The following is a 17,323-nucleotide window of genomic DNA, read 5'->3' on the forward strand; positions in this document are numbered from 1 at the left end:
ATGAGAGAAAAAGGTGTAACTTGGGTTAAAAGCAGTGGTACAGTAACAGACAAGATTCCAGTTAGAGTAGGTCTGCACCAGGGATTTTCTTTAAGTCCTTACCTCGTTTATCTGGTTATGGATGTGTTGAGTAAAAGGCCAATCCCCCTGGTGCATGCTTTTTGTTGGTGACATTGTGTTGTGTAGCACCAGAAAAAAGGAAGTTGGAAGAATGGAGATGAGCTTTGAATGATAGTGGATTTAAGATAAATAGGAAGAACACAGAATATTTGAGGTTTAATGATGATAAGGATACAGAAGGTAGCCTGCAGGGAGAGCTTTTGAAAAGAGTGGATACGTCTAAATATCTAGGATCAGTGGTAGCCAAAACCTAAATGCAGAGATAACCAATAGATAGCTGTGTGGATGGAACAATTTGGAAGAAGGTATCAGGAGTATTGTGTGATTGAAGAATCTAGGCAAAGAGTAAAGGTAAGGTTTTTAAGACAATGGTAAGACCAGCAATGAGGTATGGAGCTAAGACATGGGCAGTAAAGCACAGGAGAAGAAGTTAAATGTGGCAGAAATGAGACAGAATAAGAAATGAGACAATCTGAGGTACAACAAAAATGGGAGAGATATCTAACACAGTACAGGAAAGTAGTGGTATGGACATGTGGTAAGTTAAGACAATGAATATGTCAGCAAAAGAGTGATGGAAATGAAAGCACAGGTGAAGAGAAAGCAAGGGAAGCCAAAGCTGAAGTGGATGGATAAAATAAAAGACTTCCAAAGGAAAAGGGCTTGACTGGTGAGGAACTGCAGGACCGAGCTGCATGGAGAAGGTTGATCAAGCACATCGACCACATCGAAGTGTGAAAAGATGAAGAGGAAGAAAAAGAAGAAGTTATCATTATTAAAAGAGCTTTTACACTGGTTGCCAACATTTTAAAAGTTTATAGTAGGGTTCTGTGTACCTCCAATCACATACAATGAAAGTGAACAGAAAAGGCTGTCTATTGATCATTGTTTAGAAAGAAAAGCAGATTGAAATACAGAAATAACCCCTTCAAAAAGATCAATAATAGAATTGTGAACTACAAATGGGAGCTGATTATTCTGCTAATCAATATATGCGTTCTCACTGCTGATTTCTCATATACAATTTATATTAACCTACACAGCCTACTTCTATTTATGCCAGAGTAGAATTCACACAATGCCAGTGTTCATTGAAAGTATTTTTTACTATGACACCAACAGGATAACTAAATCTAAAACACCTTGTTTCACAGGTAATCCTTGATTTTATAAATGTAATTTTCACAAGTTTTCATCAAATAGTGGTTACAATAACATAACAGTCAGCACTGCTGCTTCACCGTCCCTGCTGTCTGAACTCTAATCCCAGAGCTGTCTGTACAGTCTCTGTAGATTCTCTCTGTCTTTATTTATTTATCTATTTATTTTTGTCTGAGTACTGGTTAGTTTCATCCATCATAACATCACAGCAATGTTGCTAAATTAGCTGTAGTGTGTGCGAGTGTGTGTGTATGCGTGTGTTTCAGGATCATACTGGAAGATCCAGGTTTCGTCACAAGTGATTACTTTATGAAACTGGTGTGGATCTGTGTCAAGTTGATGCAGAATGTCAACACAACATTCCTTGTGACGTTCTTTTTGCTCTGGTGTGAGAACCCTTGGGACCATCTTTGCACAACTTTTAAACTTAGTATTTATTCGGTACACTACAGAAAATACAACCAAACTAAATGGTGACTCACAATCAACTGAATGTCATAGAGTGTTGCTGCTTGTCATGCAGGTTCAGACATGTTCAAGGTCACCACGCATGCAGTTATAACCGGTTCTGACTGCTTTGTTTAATAGGTGGAATCACAGTCTCGTATAGGCACCTGACCCGACAGATTTACACTGGAGGCACATATAAAAATAAGAACCTTTTTATTTTTCTTCACCTGTGGGCATGTCTTCCCCGTGACCCCCACAGGCACAACACAATCTCAAGTACACCCACCAAAACACACCACACTTTTTCTTCTTCTTCCTCCACCACCACCACTCCTATATATAAATGTTAGTTATGTTAGCTAAACTCCAGGCCCAGTCATTGTAAGTCTGTACATTCTTCCAGCGCCTGCATATACTTTCTTATAATTAGTTTGGTTTTCCTCAATTATCCCAAAGAAGTGTATGCACAGTGTGGTGCCCGGCGGGTGTCCATGCCCAGCCGGGACGCCTAGGAGGAGTGGAGGAGGGCTTGTGCCTCCTCCAGGACACGAGGGGGCGTCCTCCCTGGTGGCTTTGGGGACCACGGGTACGGAGCTTAGAAGCTCAACCCTGTAGGGGCCCGTGGTCACCGCCAGGGGGTGCCCCGATGCCTTGGGAACATTGGCCCTCAGTACTTCCGTCACACCGGGAAGTGCTGGGGGAAGAGACTTGAGGGCACCCGGTGGACTTCCGGCTTCTCCTTGGGAGCTTCCGCCACACAGGGGTGTGGCTACGGAAGTCCTGAGGATGCACCTGGAGCCCATCCGGGGCATATAAAAGGGGCCGCCTCCCTCCAGTGAGGAGCGAGAGTCGGGAGGAAGAAGACGAAGCGTGGTGGAGAGGAGTGGAGGCGGACCAGAGACTGTGAAAGGCATTGTGTTGTGGCCAGGACTTTAAGGGGTGATTGGTGCTTTGTGCACTGGGTTTTGTGCACTTATTGGATTTATAATGAATAATAAACGTGTGGTGGACTATAACATGGTGTCCGTCTGTGTGTGTCCGGACTGCTTATCACAACAGTTAGTTAGAGACTCATTGATTGTGTGTGCGTATGTGAATAAATCCTGCAGTGTACTGGCAGCTCATGTAGTTCTCAACTAGTTCCTGCCTTGTGGCTAGTGCTGCCAGGATAATTTGTGGCATCTGCAACCAGAATAAGTCAAAACAATTTGGAGAAGATGTATGCATAAGCACGTTTTCACCTGCATATGGATCCTCTGGAAAAAAAGTTACACTTACTGTAAGATTCCTGTGAGATAGTTGATTAGTTACACTCTCAAGTGAACATTACAGGTGTCAAATTCCAATTCACATTATATCTGACTGAAGTCTGCCTTACAGCAAATTAAATTCTCAAAGACTAAACTTGTGGAGTGTGAAGGAAGCGACTAATGACATTCTTGAAGAGAGGCCATCTTGAGCGATTTGGGTATGCTGTTGATGACTTCTGTACACTACAAGGCACTCACACTATTATTTAGAAGACTTGCAGTTCTTCATAATGAATTTATCAAATTCTTGGAGGAGTGTATTTTTGCTGATAAATTGCATACAATCCTCTTTACACTTTTAATTAATCAAGCAGAAAATTCCAAACACTCACAGACTCTGCTGATTACAAAACGGCGGCCTATTGTTGACTGGCAACCACATCATATCATGACTGTTAACAAAGTCTGCATATCTATTCCAATGTCATGCGAGTTGCTTCTAGATGATTTGTTTTAGACTTGTAAATTGAGAATTTTATATGGCTTCACAATTTCAGGATATCTACACTTCTAAGCATTATGAATGAACTCATGGAACACTCTACCTATTATATTCACTCAAGCAGCAGTCTCCATGATTCTGCATTTTGAAATTTTGTTCCTGGAAAATCTAGTAGTTTGCTTGATATGGTTTGTTGAAAGTAGAATTTTGTCATTAACCTAACAAAGAGTTCTTGGAGGCAGTGTTCTTTTTGGGATCACAGTGCATTGTGAACAAAAAACATCTTAAATCAGTGGCACAGTACATAACTTCTAGTCAGAGAGGATGTTAATGCCTGAAGATGTTATTGACTGAAGATATTGTGACGTGAGTCCCTGTTTTGCACCCCAAAACACGAGGCTGAGTCTCAGTGCTTTAGCAAAACCAGCTTTATTCAGCCTGAAACAGAAACAGCACGGTTATTTATTGTAGTGGGATCTACCACTCTCCTATACACAGACACAGCAGTCAGACAGAGTCTTAGCCAGGTTAGTGGCCAAGGAATACTGTTCCCAGCATTTATAATGGTCCTTGCATCAACCATCGATGGCAGGTGCTCATAGCATGACTGCGATCTTTTTGGATTTGTTTTCACGGTGAGCTGTCACAGCGCTGGGAGCCCGTGGTTGCACTGGCAACCAATATGCTATTTTCAGTGTGCCATCCCACTGGGGGGAGTCCTTACAATATAATAATACATGACTAGATATCACTGGGCATGATAGACCAAATTTCCAGCACAGTACATTCCTAATGTATTGTAAGCTTGTCCCTTTTCCTAATAGCCAATAGCATGCTCTCCGATGGAGCCAATGCCCATGCAAAAGCTTTACAGATATGTGAAATAAGAGACATCAGACATTTCCTTGTTCCTTTGTAGCTGTATTATATGCATTATACTGAGTGCTCATTGGTTGTCAGCTCTCGCATACCCAAACCCTGCCCCTACTACTTAAGATAAAGTCAAATCTGTTTAATTTTGTTGGGGCGAGTCTCAAACTGATTGGATTAAGTCAGTGGGGATGACATACTACATCTGTGACTCATTGTCACAAGAGCATGCCATGACTGCCCCTGACTTGCTAAGATTCTTTAAACAGTAACTACTGCACTGGCAATTGGAAGGTTGCCGGTTCGAATCCTGTAAATGCCAAAAGGGACTCTGCTCTGCACAACCCAATTGTGCTTTACTCACTTGGAATATGGAACCAACTTAGAAAGCATTTTAAGATGGAAAATCTTTTATCCGCGGCACCTCTGCAAGAGAACCACCTCTTTCAACCCTCGCAAACATATCCAGTTTTTCATACCTGGAAAAGTTTTGGGATTAAAATGCTCAGAGATCTTTATATAGACAACATATTTGCATCTTTTGAACAATTACGTTCAAAATTCAACCTCCCAGCTACACATTTCTTTCACTATCTTCAAATTAGAAATTTTGTTAAACAGAAACTGCCCGATTTTCCTCACCTCGTACCCTCCACAATGCTGGAAAAAATACTGCTCAATTTTGAGGAATTAAACACCATTTCCGCATTATATAAAACCCTATTAGAGTCCCTACCTTTCAAAGATCCAAGAGGACATTGGGAAGAAGATCTCTTAATCAATATATCAGAAAAGGAGTGGAAGGTAGCAAAGCAGAGAATTCACTCGAGCTCCATATGCGCAAAGCATAGAATTATTCAACTAAAAATTATATATCGAGCTCATCTGTCTCGCTTAAAACTGTCCAAAATGTTTCCAGGGCAGGATCCAACCTGCGAACGCTGCAACCAAGCTCCTGCCTTACTGGGTCACAGGTTCTGGGCCTGCACCAAACTAACATCATTTTGGACCAAAATTTTTAAGTGCCTTTCAGACAGCCTTGGGGTCACAATCCCTCCTAACCCACTAACAGCTGTGTTCGGTGTTCTTCCTGACGGACTTGAAGTGGAGAAGGACAAGCAAACGGTGATTGCATTCACTACACTTTTGGCATGCAGACTTATTCTGTTAAATTGGAAGAATCCTAACTCTCCTCTGATAAGTCAGTGGGAAACCGATGTTTTATATTATTTGAAATTGGAAAAAATCAAATTCTCAGTTAGAGGATCTGTACAAAATTTTTTCAAAACCTGGCAGGATTTAATCAATATTATTTTAGAATAAGAGAAATAACTATTACCACATTTAATTTCCTTCTCCATTTCTTATTTACCTATATATATTTCTCCCTTTCTTTTGTTTATTGTTGCCTTATTAAAAATCCCTAAGCAATTCTCCTTTGGCTAAGCTCTCCTTCTCAGGGGTGGGGTCTGATTTGTCTTCAATTTTGTTTTGTTAAAAATTGATCTATTTGTATGGAATGATTACAATAAAAATTAATAAATAAAAAAGAAAAAAACAAAACAAAAGTGACTCTGCTCTGTTGGGCCCTTAAGCAAGGCCCTTAACCTGCAATTGCTGAACGCTTTGAGTAGTAAGAAAAGCACTATATAAACGTAAAGAATTATTATTATTATTATTAGTTATTATTATTGTTTAGTCATTTATTTATTAATCTTGCTTATTCCATTACAGAATCACAACGTGGAATCCAGGAAACTTTATCTGGGGTCAAGTTGCCACTCTCACTCCCAAAGCCAAAGTACTTTGGCAAGAAATTGTGGTATCAGTAAATAATCCAGGCAGATAGAAAATAAAGATACTGTAGAATTAAATATATGAATTTAAGAAGTCTGACAAAAAAGACAACATTGATTAATCCAATATGGTTAAACAAAGGACTGTGGATCTTTATGGCGTTAGTTTTAACCACTGTGCTTCAGTGCTATCCTACATTTTCTTACTTTAAAATATTTTTAAAGATTTAACTTTTTAGTAGTAGGATTCTATTAGTATTAACAGTATACTTAGTGTTCAGGTAAACATTTGATTTTTTCCATACTGTAATTGGGAGAACTGCTATATAATTAATCATCTAGTCAATAATACATATAGATTAATCTGTAGATACTTTTTTCTTGTTATACTAAATTATATTATATTAAAGTTAAGTTAAAGTTATATTAAATGTTATGCTTTTACATAATAAATTGTATTTTATTGAATATCTACCATAGGTTGAAATGGAATATATAAAAAAATCACCACATAAGGTGCACTAACTTTTTTATTTTACAGTTTATTTCACAAAGTAGGGAGGCGGTGCTGCCTCGCAGTAAGGAGACCCGGGTTCGCTTCCGGGTCCTCCCTGCATGGAGTTTGCATGTTCTCCCTGTGTCAATGTCAGTTTCCTCCGAGTGCTCCGGTTTCCTCCCACAGTCCAAAGACATGCAGGTTAGGTGGACTGGCAATCCTAAATTGTCCCGAGTGTTTACTTGGTGTGTGTGTGTGCCCTGCGGTGGGCTGGCGCCCTGCCAGGGGTTTGTTCCTGTCTTGCGCCCTGTGCTGGCTGGGATTGGCTCCAGCGGACCCCCGTGACCCTATGTTAGGATATAATGGGTTGGACAATGACTGACTGACTGATTTCACATAGTGCTCAAATTCTTTTCGGGCAATATTAAGAACATGTACTCTATGAAAGATGAGTAGAATTGAGGATTTACGCACAAAGTACAATTGACAACAGAATCCAACTCTTTAATCCTCTTACAAAAAGAAGTTTCAAAGCAAATATGTATCATTTGCCAGATTTTAATCATGACCCCACAACAAATGGAGTTTTAAAAAACAAGGCATTGATCTTGGTCCCCCAAGGAAAAAAGTGCACCTTAAGCAGTTCTAATAAATAATCATAGCTCATAATCAGGCAGAGTTTACATTTCTCCACCAATCAGTATAGCCAGAGGCCGCACACTACACTTGGGGTCAATTTATATTGTGTTTTGGCCACTTTTCTACATTTCCATTCGCTCCTTCATGGGAGAAAATAAATCGAATGCCTACTGTATGCATGTATACCATCAAAATAGTTTTAACTTCTCTTCAATCTTCAAATACCTGACACACAGTAACAGGATGGCCCAGTGGTTAATTTAACTGCCATCCAGCTCCAGGGCACATAGCAGCTGCTGCCTTTGTTCATCTTGCACATTGCTCCTCTTCTTAGCTCAAAGACAGGTATTGTAGGTCATTTACTAACAGAGCAGGCTCGAGATAGTTTTGGTCATGTTAAATTGTTTAATGCCATTTTAGACTGAGTAATCCCAAGTGAGGTGCTACATAATGTTACCACTATTTATTCCATATATGCCTTTAGTCAAGGAGACTTAATAATTTAGAATACAATCTATAATATGTTTTACAATTGCAGCACCAACGGCTGCCACGGCACATTGTCTAGATCAGGGGTACTGAATTACGGTCTTGGGGTTCTGTAGTGGCTGCAGGGTTTTGCTTTAACCAGTTTCCTAATTAGAATCAATTTATTTACTAATAAAGCAATAGTTTGTAGGGTTTAGTTCTCATAGTTAACGCAACAATTCAGCACCATTAATTGCATATTTTAGTTTTAAACTGCTGCATTATAATTGTATTTATTGCCTGTTTTATTAACAGTCCCTCAGTTCTTAATGAGGTGCAAATGACAAAGGAATCGGCTAACATGCTTCCATTTAAACTTGTGACTAGGCATCACAAAGTATCTGTGTTAATACAATGCCTTGAAATAAATGAGAGAGAAGATTCAAGTAAAGATCTCAGAAAACAAAAAATACACAGTTTTTGTCTTGGAAGAATGAAAGCATTTACAAACTACAGTAAATAATTAAATACCAAGTTACATTAACTGTTAGGCCAGGCTTCTAATTGTGAATCTGGTTGGAATGAGAACCTGCACCTACTGCAGACCTCAAGGATTGGATTTGAGTATCCCAGTCTAGAAGTTTTCAAAGGCAATCTTCACTGTGGAATCTTTATAATATGGCTGGTCTTGGCTATCACACTACCAAGGTCTTCCAAACATACTTTTTATCAAAACACTAAACACACTAATGCAGGGGTGGGCAAAGTCATTCCTGGAGGGCCGCAGTGGCTGCAGGTTTTTGTTCCAACCCAGTTGCTTAATTAGAAAACAATCCTTGCCAATAATTACATTTCATGGCTTGTTAGTGCTTTAACTCTGCTATGTCAAGTCATTCTCATATCCTAGATTTTTTTTTCCATTCTAAGGATATCATCCAAATACTCTGAAGTGTAAAACGGATGGGTAATTCTCAGTCCTTCACTTTTTTCTCTTCTCTTTCCTTCCAAGTATTTAATTAAACCAAATAGTGCATGATAAATACACACAGGTGTAAAGGGTAACAAGCAAAATGGATAACTGCTGGTTTCTTTTGTCATTTGCATCTTATTGCTAATAAGGAGCAATTAAAAACCAAGAATGCAGCTGTTTAAGACTTAAATAAGCAATAAGGGTTCATAATCTTAATGAGGGAGATAACTAAAATGAAGCAGAAGTGTTTCTAGAGCAATAAGTGCTTCTTATTAAGCAATTGGGTTGGAACAAAAACCTGCAGCCACTGCGGCCCTCCAGGAATGAATTTGCCCACCCCTGCACTAATGTATGATGGGCACAAGAAATTTCAATGATGTGGGAAAGATGCTAAGTGAACAGAGAGAATAATGGATCATCTAATCCTTAAATGGTGGTGCTAGCTATGTCACATATACTGAATTTTAGATAAAAATGACAAAGCTGATTTATAAAATACATCTTGGGGCCAGATAAGCAGTAATACAACCCTCACAAAATACAGGGTGATACACAACAAAGTATCGTGGTCTTAGTGTCAATATGATGAAGAATAAACAATGTTATATTAGAATTGAAAGGTCATTTTATACTTATTAGAGAGGGTTATTAATTAATGTTACTGATCATTTTAAAGCCAGCAATGCCAAGGTCCCTGTAGTATAACAAGTTTAAGTAAACAGACCTGAGCCAACCTGTTGTCATGGCTTCTTTTTATACAATCCACAATGTCGGTGACATCCTCTGTAGTACAGACGGGTGGCTCTCTCGTTTTTTTTTTCTTTTTTTTTTTTAATATGGTGCTGATAGAACCAGTAGTTGCCAATCCAACTATTAAACTGTGCATTTTGCAGAGCCACTTGCAACTAAGCATTGAAGCATTGCTCCAAGAATCCCTCACTTGTCAACTTGAAGGGGCCAGTGCAAACAAACAGCGCCACAATCAAATATGTTGTACAAATGAATGTGGCTTCTCTTCTCTCCAGCTAGCACACAGGTATTAACAAAATGAAATGCTAGTGAGAAGTCCTGCTAGCTTCACCTGGCCACGTTTACTGCTGCTAACATTAGGGACGGGGATCCTCCCCATCCTCCTGGGTGAGGCTAGTTTTTCGTGTGCCACCCTGTACAAATTGCCTACCTTGTTATAATTTCTTTAGTGTTAAATTAAAAGGTAAAGCAAAAACCCCCATAGAACATAAAAAGCGCAGTGAATGCTTTTGTTTTTGTATGGGTAGCACCTGCCATACCATATTAGATAGAGGTATTTGTTTGATGGTCAGACATGTAAAGGATATACAGAAAAAGGGAACTACTACCCCTCGCTTTGCACAATGCTTGTAAAAATAAAGGGGGGGGGGGGGGGGTTTGGTTTTTGACATGTTATGATGTGCCCTTCCCAATGGACATGTGCATATTTTTTTTGATTTTATTGTCATCATTCCATACAAATAGATCAATTTTTACAAAAAATAGGATTGAAAACAAATCAACCCCCACCCCTGAGAAGGAGAGCATAGCCAATGGAGTAAAACTTAAAGCTAGTAAAAATAAATAAATTGATGAGTTTAATAGGGGGATAAAGATAAATGGAGTAGAAAATTAAATGGGAAGAGAATCTACTTCTTCAGTGCCTTAAGAGCTTATTCTAAAATATTATTGATTAGATCCTTTTTTGTCTGCATCCAAAATATTCTAATGATACGATTCACCCAGAGCTTCTTTGAGAGGAACAATTCACCATTCAAACTAAATATATAAATGTAACATTGTTTATCTTGAGGTATTCCACCAGTGACATTGTGCTGTATGATGTCAGCTTTAAGAGTATGTAAAACTTCTAGATGTCTGTGGGAATGTGAATGAAGGAGAAAGCAGGCACTTGTACAACTGTGTAAACTGAACATCAGATTAGTGAGGACTCCATAGCATTTCTCATGGATGTATTGTGAAATATTCTAGTTTTCTTGTAAATAAGCCTGTAATTACAGAAGATGAATAACCTATTTTGAAACTGTACTTTTAAGTCTTTGGAATTACCATCCAGTGTAAAACAGATTCTAAATGTCATAATGCAATCTGGCAGGAGGAAGCAACATAGCTTGCAGAGTTCAGAATAAGCAGCAGAGGTGGAGAGGTGTTTTTGAGCTATGAAGATAAAGAGAGTGCACATCCTTAATGCTTAATGATGTCATTTATTCATTTAAATACCAAATGAAAGATAAAGGAGACAATCAAGTGGAAGGATGGACTCTTATCTAAAGTGGTGATCCCATAAAATATAATGGAAGTTTTTTTTCACATAGATTGTGACTCTCAAGAATTTTCTAAAAAGAATATTTCTCTTCCAGTAAGATGTAGTCATTTTCCTCTTTCCTTTCACTTTTAATCACATCCCAAATTTGACCCAGGGTGGACACTTCCACACTATGCACATCTCTTCTCAGCTCCCTTCTCACCACCAAACTTGTTATTTGGTTGAAACCCCTCACCTATACTACTCTGATACATGGTGTTTTTGGCATGAAACTTCTGGTGGGTCCATATAATATTAATATCACCATATCTCACTAATATTATCTGTCCCTCTTTTTATAATGATTAGTGAAATATGCAAGGTCACATGTCATTCATGTTGCAAAAAAAAGATGCTTGGACTGTCTCAATTGGCATCAGATCAGTGTGATTCCCTCAGACATTGTCATCATCTGCCAAAATGCATCCATATAGATTTAAACAGAATAAAAAAATGAGAACCACGCAACCACCCACTCACTGCACAGGAAACTATATTGTCTATGAGCTGCCTAAATTGAAACAGCAACATGTCAAGTTTATAATCAAATATGCTTGAGGTGAAAAAAGACAAGCTTCAATAGCATGGAAAGAATATGAGGACTACACACACACCACCACACAACTCAAACTGCACATGTAGCAACAGAAATAAAGAAAGCAGAGAATGCAGCCTCATAGAAACTGATGGATAGAGACGCCTTCTCTAATTATTATATACCAAATAATTACCATTATATCTTTGATAACGTTACTTAAATACAAGAAAAACTAAAACAAAGATGACACTGTTTGAACATAAGTTTGTGTTTCACTTTTTGTAAAGCTTCAGGTGGAGCTCTCACCTACACCCTTCTGAAAATATATATTTAATGCAATTTCAGCAATGTAACCAATTTTAAGGAGCCAAATAAAAATAACCCAATATAACCACTTTTTTTTTTTACTTTGATACTTTTGGTTTATATATTTTTTGTCCTCACTAAAGAGAAAGACCACTGCAATCAGAAACCTAAAAATAATAAGCTGAGTGGAATTACCCTTTTGAATTTTTCTCTAAACTGAATAGATAGATAGATAGATAGATAGATAGATAGATAGATAGATAGATAGATAGATAGATAGATAGATAGATAGATAGATAGATAGATAGATAGATAGATAGATACTTTATTAATCCCAAGGGGAAATTCACATACTCCAGCAGCAGCATACTGATAAAGAACAATATTAAATTAAAGAGTGATAAAAATGCAGGTATACAGACAGACAATAACTTTGTATAATGTTAACGTTTACTCCCCCGGGTGGAATTGTAGAGTCGCATAGTGTGGGGGAAGAACAATCTCCTCAGTCTGTCAGTGGAGCAGGACATTGACAGCAGTCTGTCGTTGAAGTTGCTCCTCTGTCTGGAGATGATACTGTTTAGTGGATGCAGTGGATTCTCCATGATTGACAGGAGCCTGCTCAAGGCCTGTCGCACTGCCCCAGATGTCAAACTGTCCAGCTCCATGCCTACAATAGAGCCTGCCTTCCTCACCAGTTTGTCCAGGCGTGAGGCGTCTCTCTTCTTTATGCTGCCTTCCCAGCACACCACCGCGTAGAATAGGGCGCTCGCCACAACTGTCTGGTAGAACATCTGCAGCATCTTATTGCAGATGTTGAAGGACGCCAGCCTTCTAAGGAAGTACAGTCGGGTCTGTCCTTTCTTACACAGAGCATCAGTATTGGCAGTCCAGTCCAATTTATCATCCAGCTGCACTCCCAGGTATTTATAGGTCTGCACCATCTGCACACAGTAACCTCTGATGATCACGGGGTCCACGAGGGGCCGGGCCTCCTAAAATCCACAACCAGCTCTTTGGTTTTGCTGGTGTTCAAATGTAGGTGGTTTGAGTCACACCATTTAACAAAGTCCTTGATTAGGTTCCTGTACTCCTCCTCCTGCCCACTCCTGATGCAGCCCACGACAGCAGTGTCGTTAGCGAACTTTCGCATGTGGCAGGACTCCGAGTTGTATTGGAAGTCCGATGTATATAGGCTGAACAGGAACGGGGAAAGTACAGTCCCCTGCGGCACTCCTGTGTTGCTGACCACAATGTCAGACCTGCAGTTCCCGAGACGCACATACTGAGTACTGTCTTTAAGATAGTATAAATAAAAATCACTTATTTTACAATCCACACCCAGTAAGATGGACAGCAGGGAGAGGCAGATGCTGTGTGAGACTACAAGTAAATGCCAAATAGTTTTATCTTCTTTTATCTTTAGTTTTGCTTACTTTTGCTTTCTTTTCACCTTTGGAAACACTAAAATTATTATAGAATATTATTGTAATAATTTATTGCTGTCTATTCAGACAGTACAAGATTGTGTAGGTATGCAAGTGCTGCGTGCTGTTGATGTCTTCTGTTAATATTTTATGTTTGCAATTCTCTTCATGTTCTTGGAGCCTGCTTTCTGGGAGTGCTATGCAGTATAATAATACATAAATTGAATTGAAAATTCATTACAGTTATTTCAAGCATATTAATTCCTCAGTTTTAAGTTTCTGTAATTATTTTATTTTACTGAATTATATTTTTATTAGTTTCAGATGCTATTAAATCTGCACCCAAAAGATACTATTATATATCAAATATATTGTCTACTTAGTGAATTATTCACATTCATGTCCCTGACCTCCTCCAGAAGAATACATAAATAAATAAATTAAGGTAAAGAAAGAAAATGAAAAAGAGGAGGGAAGAGAAGATATACTAAAGAATATTGAAACAGGCAGTCAAAAGAGTGTTAAAAAAGACTAGAATGTTTACAGAAATTAAAGAGTGGTACTTGAGAAGGGTATTGAAAAAAGGACTGCCATACAGTAAGAGTTGCTCATCATCTTGTAACTGTTTCTTATTTTTAAGTATCATATCTCTTTCTAATTGTTATATAGTAATTAAGGACTCCAGCAAAATTACACTGTATTCTAGATGCGTAGTAATGGTGCTAGGGTTCTCAAGCATCAATGGTACTTTATTTAGTATTACTACTAAAAAGGTGTAATGCCTTCCACTGGGAAAGGGAAAGAGGTGACCAGGTGAAGAAACATCATAACTAGTCAGAAATTCCATAATCAAGAGTCAGTCCATAATTTTAGGATGATACCAAAACTATTCTAAAATTGTAGGGTCATCTTTAAAAAAAAAAAAGTTAAGTTAGAAAACTGTGCGATCTAAAGAGCACTATCAAAACATACACATAGGAAGCAGTGAATGAAGTGGGCTGGTATTCAGCAGTACACATTACCACACCGCTTTCAATTTCAATGTAAGTACTAGCACCATACCTTAGTGTTCCATTGAGCTTCTTTTCGCGACTCCTCACGGGGGACTTTAAACACCCCCCAAATGATCTTTGATCAGATGTTTATGTTTCCCAGTCTGTGAAGCTTGACTGGGGAACCCACTCTCTCCCTGCTCTTCAATGGACTTTCATCACCTCATGACTATTGACGTTTAATCATACTGATACCTATTTTTAGCATGCCAGTCAGCACCTGGTCCTCTTTGTGAACTCTTTAATTGAATGTCATTGTATCACCATTAAATGAGTACCACTGGTAATTTTCTTCCACTTCAAGTACTGACAAGGTTTTTCTTTGTCTATTCGCAATCTGAGGTGATGATAAATCTGTGCTGCCAATTTTAAAGTGTCACACTGGGGACATCAAACTCATGACTTCTGGGGCTGTCTGCAACCAGTGTTCTGTAATGGCAATGGAATCTCAAAATGGCGGTGCCCCAGGAAAACAGAAGCTGCTGATGAGAAGACACAAAATAATTTCTACTGACTTAAAACAGATTTCTGGAAGATAATAAATAAATGCAAGAATCAAATTCAGCAACTCAAAAAATCTATAATGGGATGAATCTCTTAGCAAAAGAACAAAAAAAAAGTATAAACAATTATCAAGTCTTCAGAAATCGTAATAAAGTTATGTTCAAAGATAAAGTTTTATAACAACCCTGAAATTACCTGGTAAGCAGAAGAAAATTGCAGTCCTGTAGGGAACAACCTAAAGGTCATAGGCAAAACAGGTGACCAAGAGGACAGAATTTTGATCATCGAGAGAAACATATGCAACATTAAATTTTGAATAGAATACAATCTTGTGCGGCACGGTGGCGCAGTGGGTAGCGCTGCTGCCTCGCAGTTGGGAGACCTGGGGACCTGGGTTCGATTCCCGGGTCCTCCCTGCATGGAGTTTGCGTGTTCTCCCCGTGTCTGCGTGGGTTTCCTCCGGGCGCTCTGGTTTCCTCCCACAGTCCAAAGACATGCAGGTTAGGTGGATTGGCGACTCTACATTGGCCCTAGTGTGTGCTTGGTGGGTGGGTGTGTTTGTGTGTGTCCTGCGGTGGGTTGGCACCCTGCCCTGGATTGGTTCCTGCCTTGTGCCCTGTGTTGGCTGGGATTGGCTCCAGCAGACCCCCGTGACCCTGTGTTTGGATTCAGCGGGTTGGAAAATGGATGGATGGATACAATCTTGTGTCTCTGAAATTAAGGAAAGAATATTTTGTTTAGAGTTAATTTCTACTTTATGTCTGATAAACTTGTAAGGTGTTTCTCTCAATGGTCTTTTAGATCTCAAATTGTGTTCAGCTGAGAAAATACTGTATAGTTTTGATATGATTCTATTGTCAGCTGTGGTATTTTGTTAATACCATCTTTGTACAAAAATCTGAGGAAGTCTTGGAAACGGACCTAAGTTGATTTTACCAAAGTTTTCATGAAAGTTTATATTAAGAAAAAAATTCTACAAAAGATACAAAAATATTGTTGATGTACAATTTCAGGATGTTATGCGTTCAATAAGGACTCTCTATTGCGTACCTGTACAGAGAGTGAGAGTATATGGAAAAAGCCTGCACTATCCTCAAATGTCTGAGGAAGTAGAAGGATCAATGAGCCTTTACGACAACTGCCAAAATGTGTTTTGCCCACTTCAGTTTCATGAACAGAGAAACTTTAGGAAATTTAAAGCTGCTCACTCTCTCAGTGGTATCCTCTTCCATGTAGAGGGCAGTGTGGTCTACCATCTGCTTCCTGAAGTCTATAACCAGGTCCTTGGTTTTGCTGGCATTAAATATGAGATTACTGTCCTGGTGCCTTCAAGTCAGCAGGTAAGCCTCTTCTCTATAAGCCATGTCATCATTGTTGGTGATCAGTAATATGATTGTGGTGTCATCACCAAATTTATTGTTTGAGTTGGAGCTGTGTCTGGCTACACGGTTTGAGGTAAACAAGGAATTTGGAAGTGAGGTCAGCACACTACCCTGTGGAGTATCTGCATTAAGGGTCATCAAGAAGGATGTAATACTGCCAATCTGCACATGCTGAGGTCTGTCGGTTAGGAAGTCCAAAATCTTGTAGCAAAGATGACACTAAGTCCTAATTTGAGGCCGTTAGCTTTGATAGTACAATAGTTTTAAATACTAATCTGCAGTCAATAAACAGGATCCTAGCACAACAGCTTTTAATATCCAGATGTACCATGATTTTTGGAGTGCAAGAGATATGATGTCCTCTATGGACTGACTGTGAGGACATTCAAACAGGAAGTGGTCCATACAATCTAGAATATTCTATTTAATGTGTGTGCCACTTGTCTGTTGTCATTCGGACAGTCCTCTTTTGTTTGCCTAGGCATTTAGATAACTGTTGTCAGCTAATTGGTTAATACAGGTTTTTAAAATGCTCCCTAGATCAGATGCCTCAAAGTGATGAACTTATTTCAAAATTCTACTTACGTCATATACATAAACAAAGAAAGGTGAATCATGTGGGACAGCTGGCTATCAAACTTCTTGCCACTTATTATCAAGAACAATGTAGATGTAGAAGCAGGGGGATGTACTATCAGGGCAATTTTAGATATATTCTCAGGGGCCTGTAACAGCAAGGGTCCTTTTCACAAAACCCCCTCACCTGAAACAATCGAGTATCGATACACAGAAATCATCAAGGGGGGCACCTCTCCGCTCAATGTCTTGATGAACCAAGAGTGGGAATTATTACACTGTACTAAATGAATGGATGTCTGTGCACTGCATTATTAAATGTTTAATCAACTTTCTGTTTAGGAGCTCTGTTCATTAGGTCACCCAGGTGTCTGTGGGGGTCTTAATCTAGGCAAGTATGGATGGCATTAAGTTCATCAGTGGGAGAATATCCTAGATCAGATAGGATAAGACTTCATTTTGTAATCCATACGAATCCCTA

The sequence above is a fragment of the Erpetoichthys calabaricus genome, chromosome 2, assembly GCF_900747795.2.
Source record: "Erpetoichthys calabaricus chromosome 2, fErpCal1.3, whole genome shotgun sequence".
NCBI lineage: Eukaryota > Metazoa > Chordata > Cladistia > Polypteriformes > Polypteridae > Erpetoichthys > Erpetoichthys calabaricus.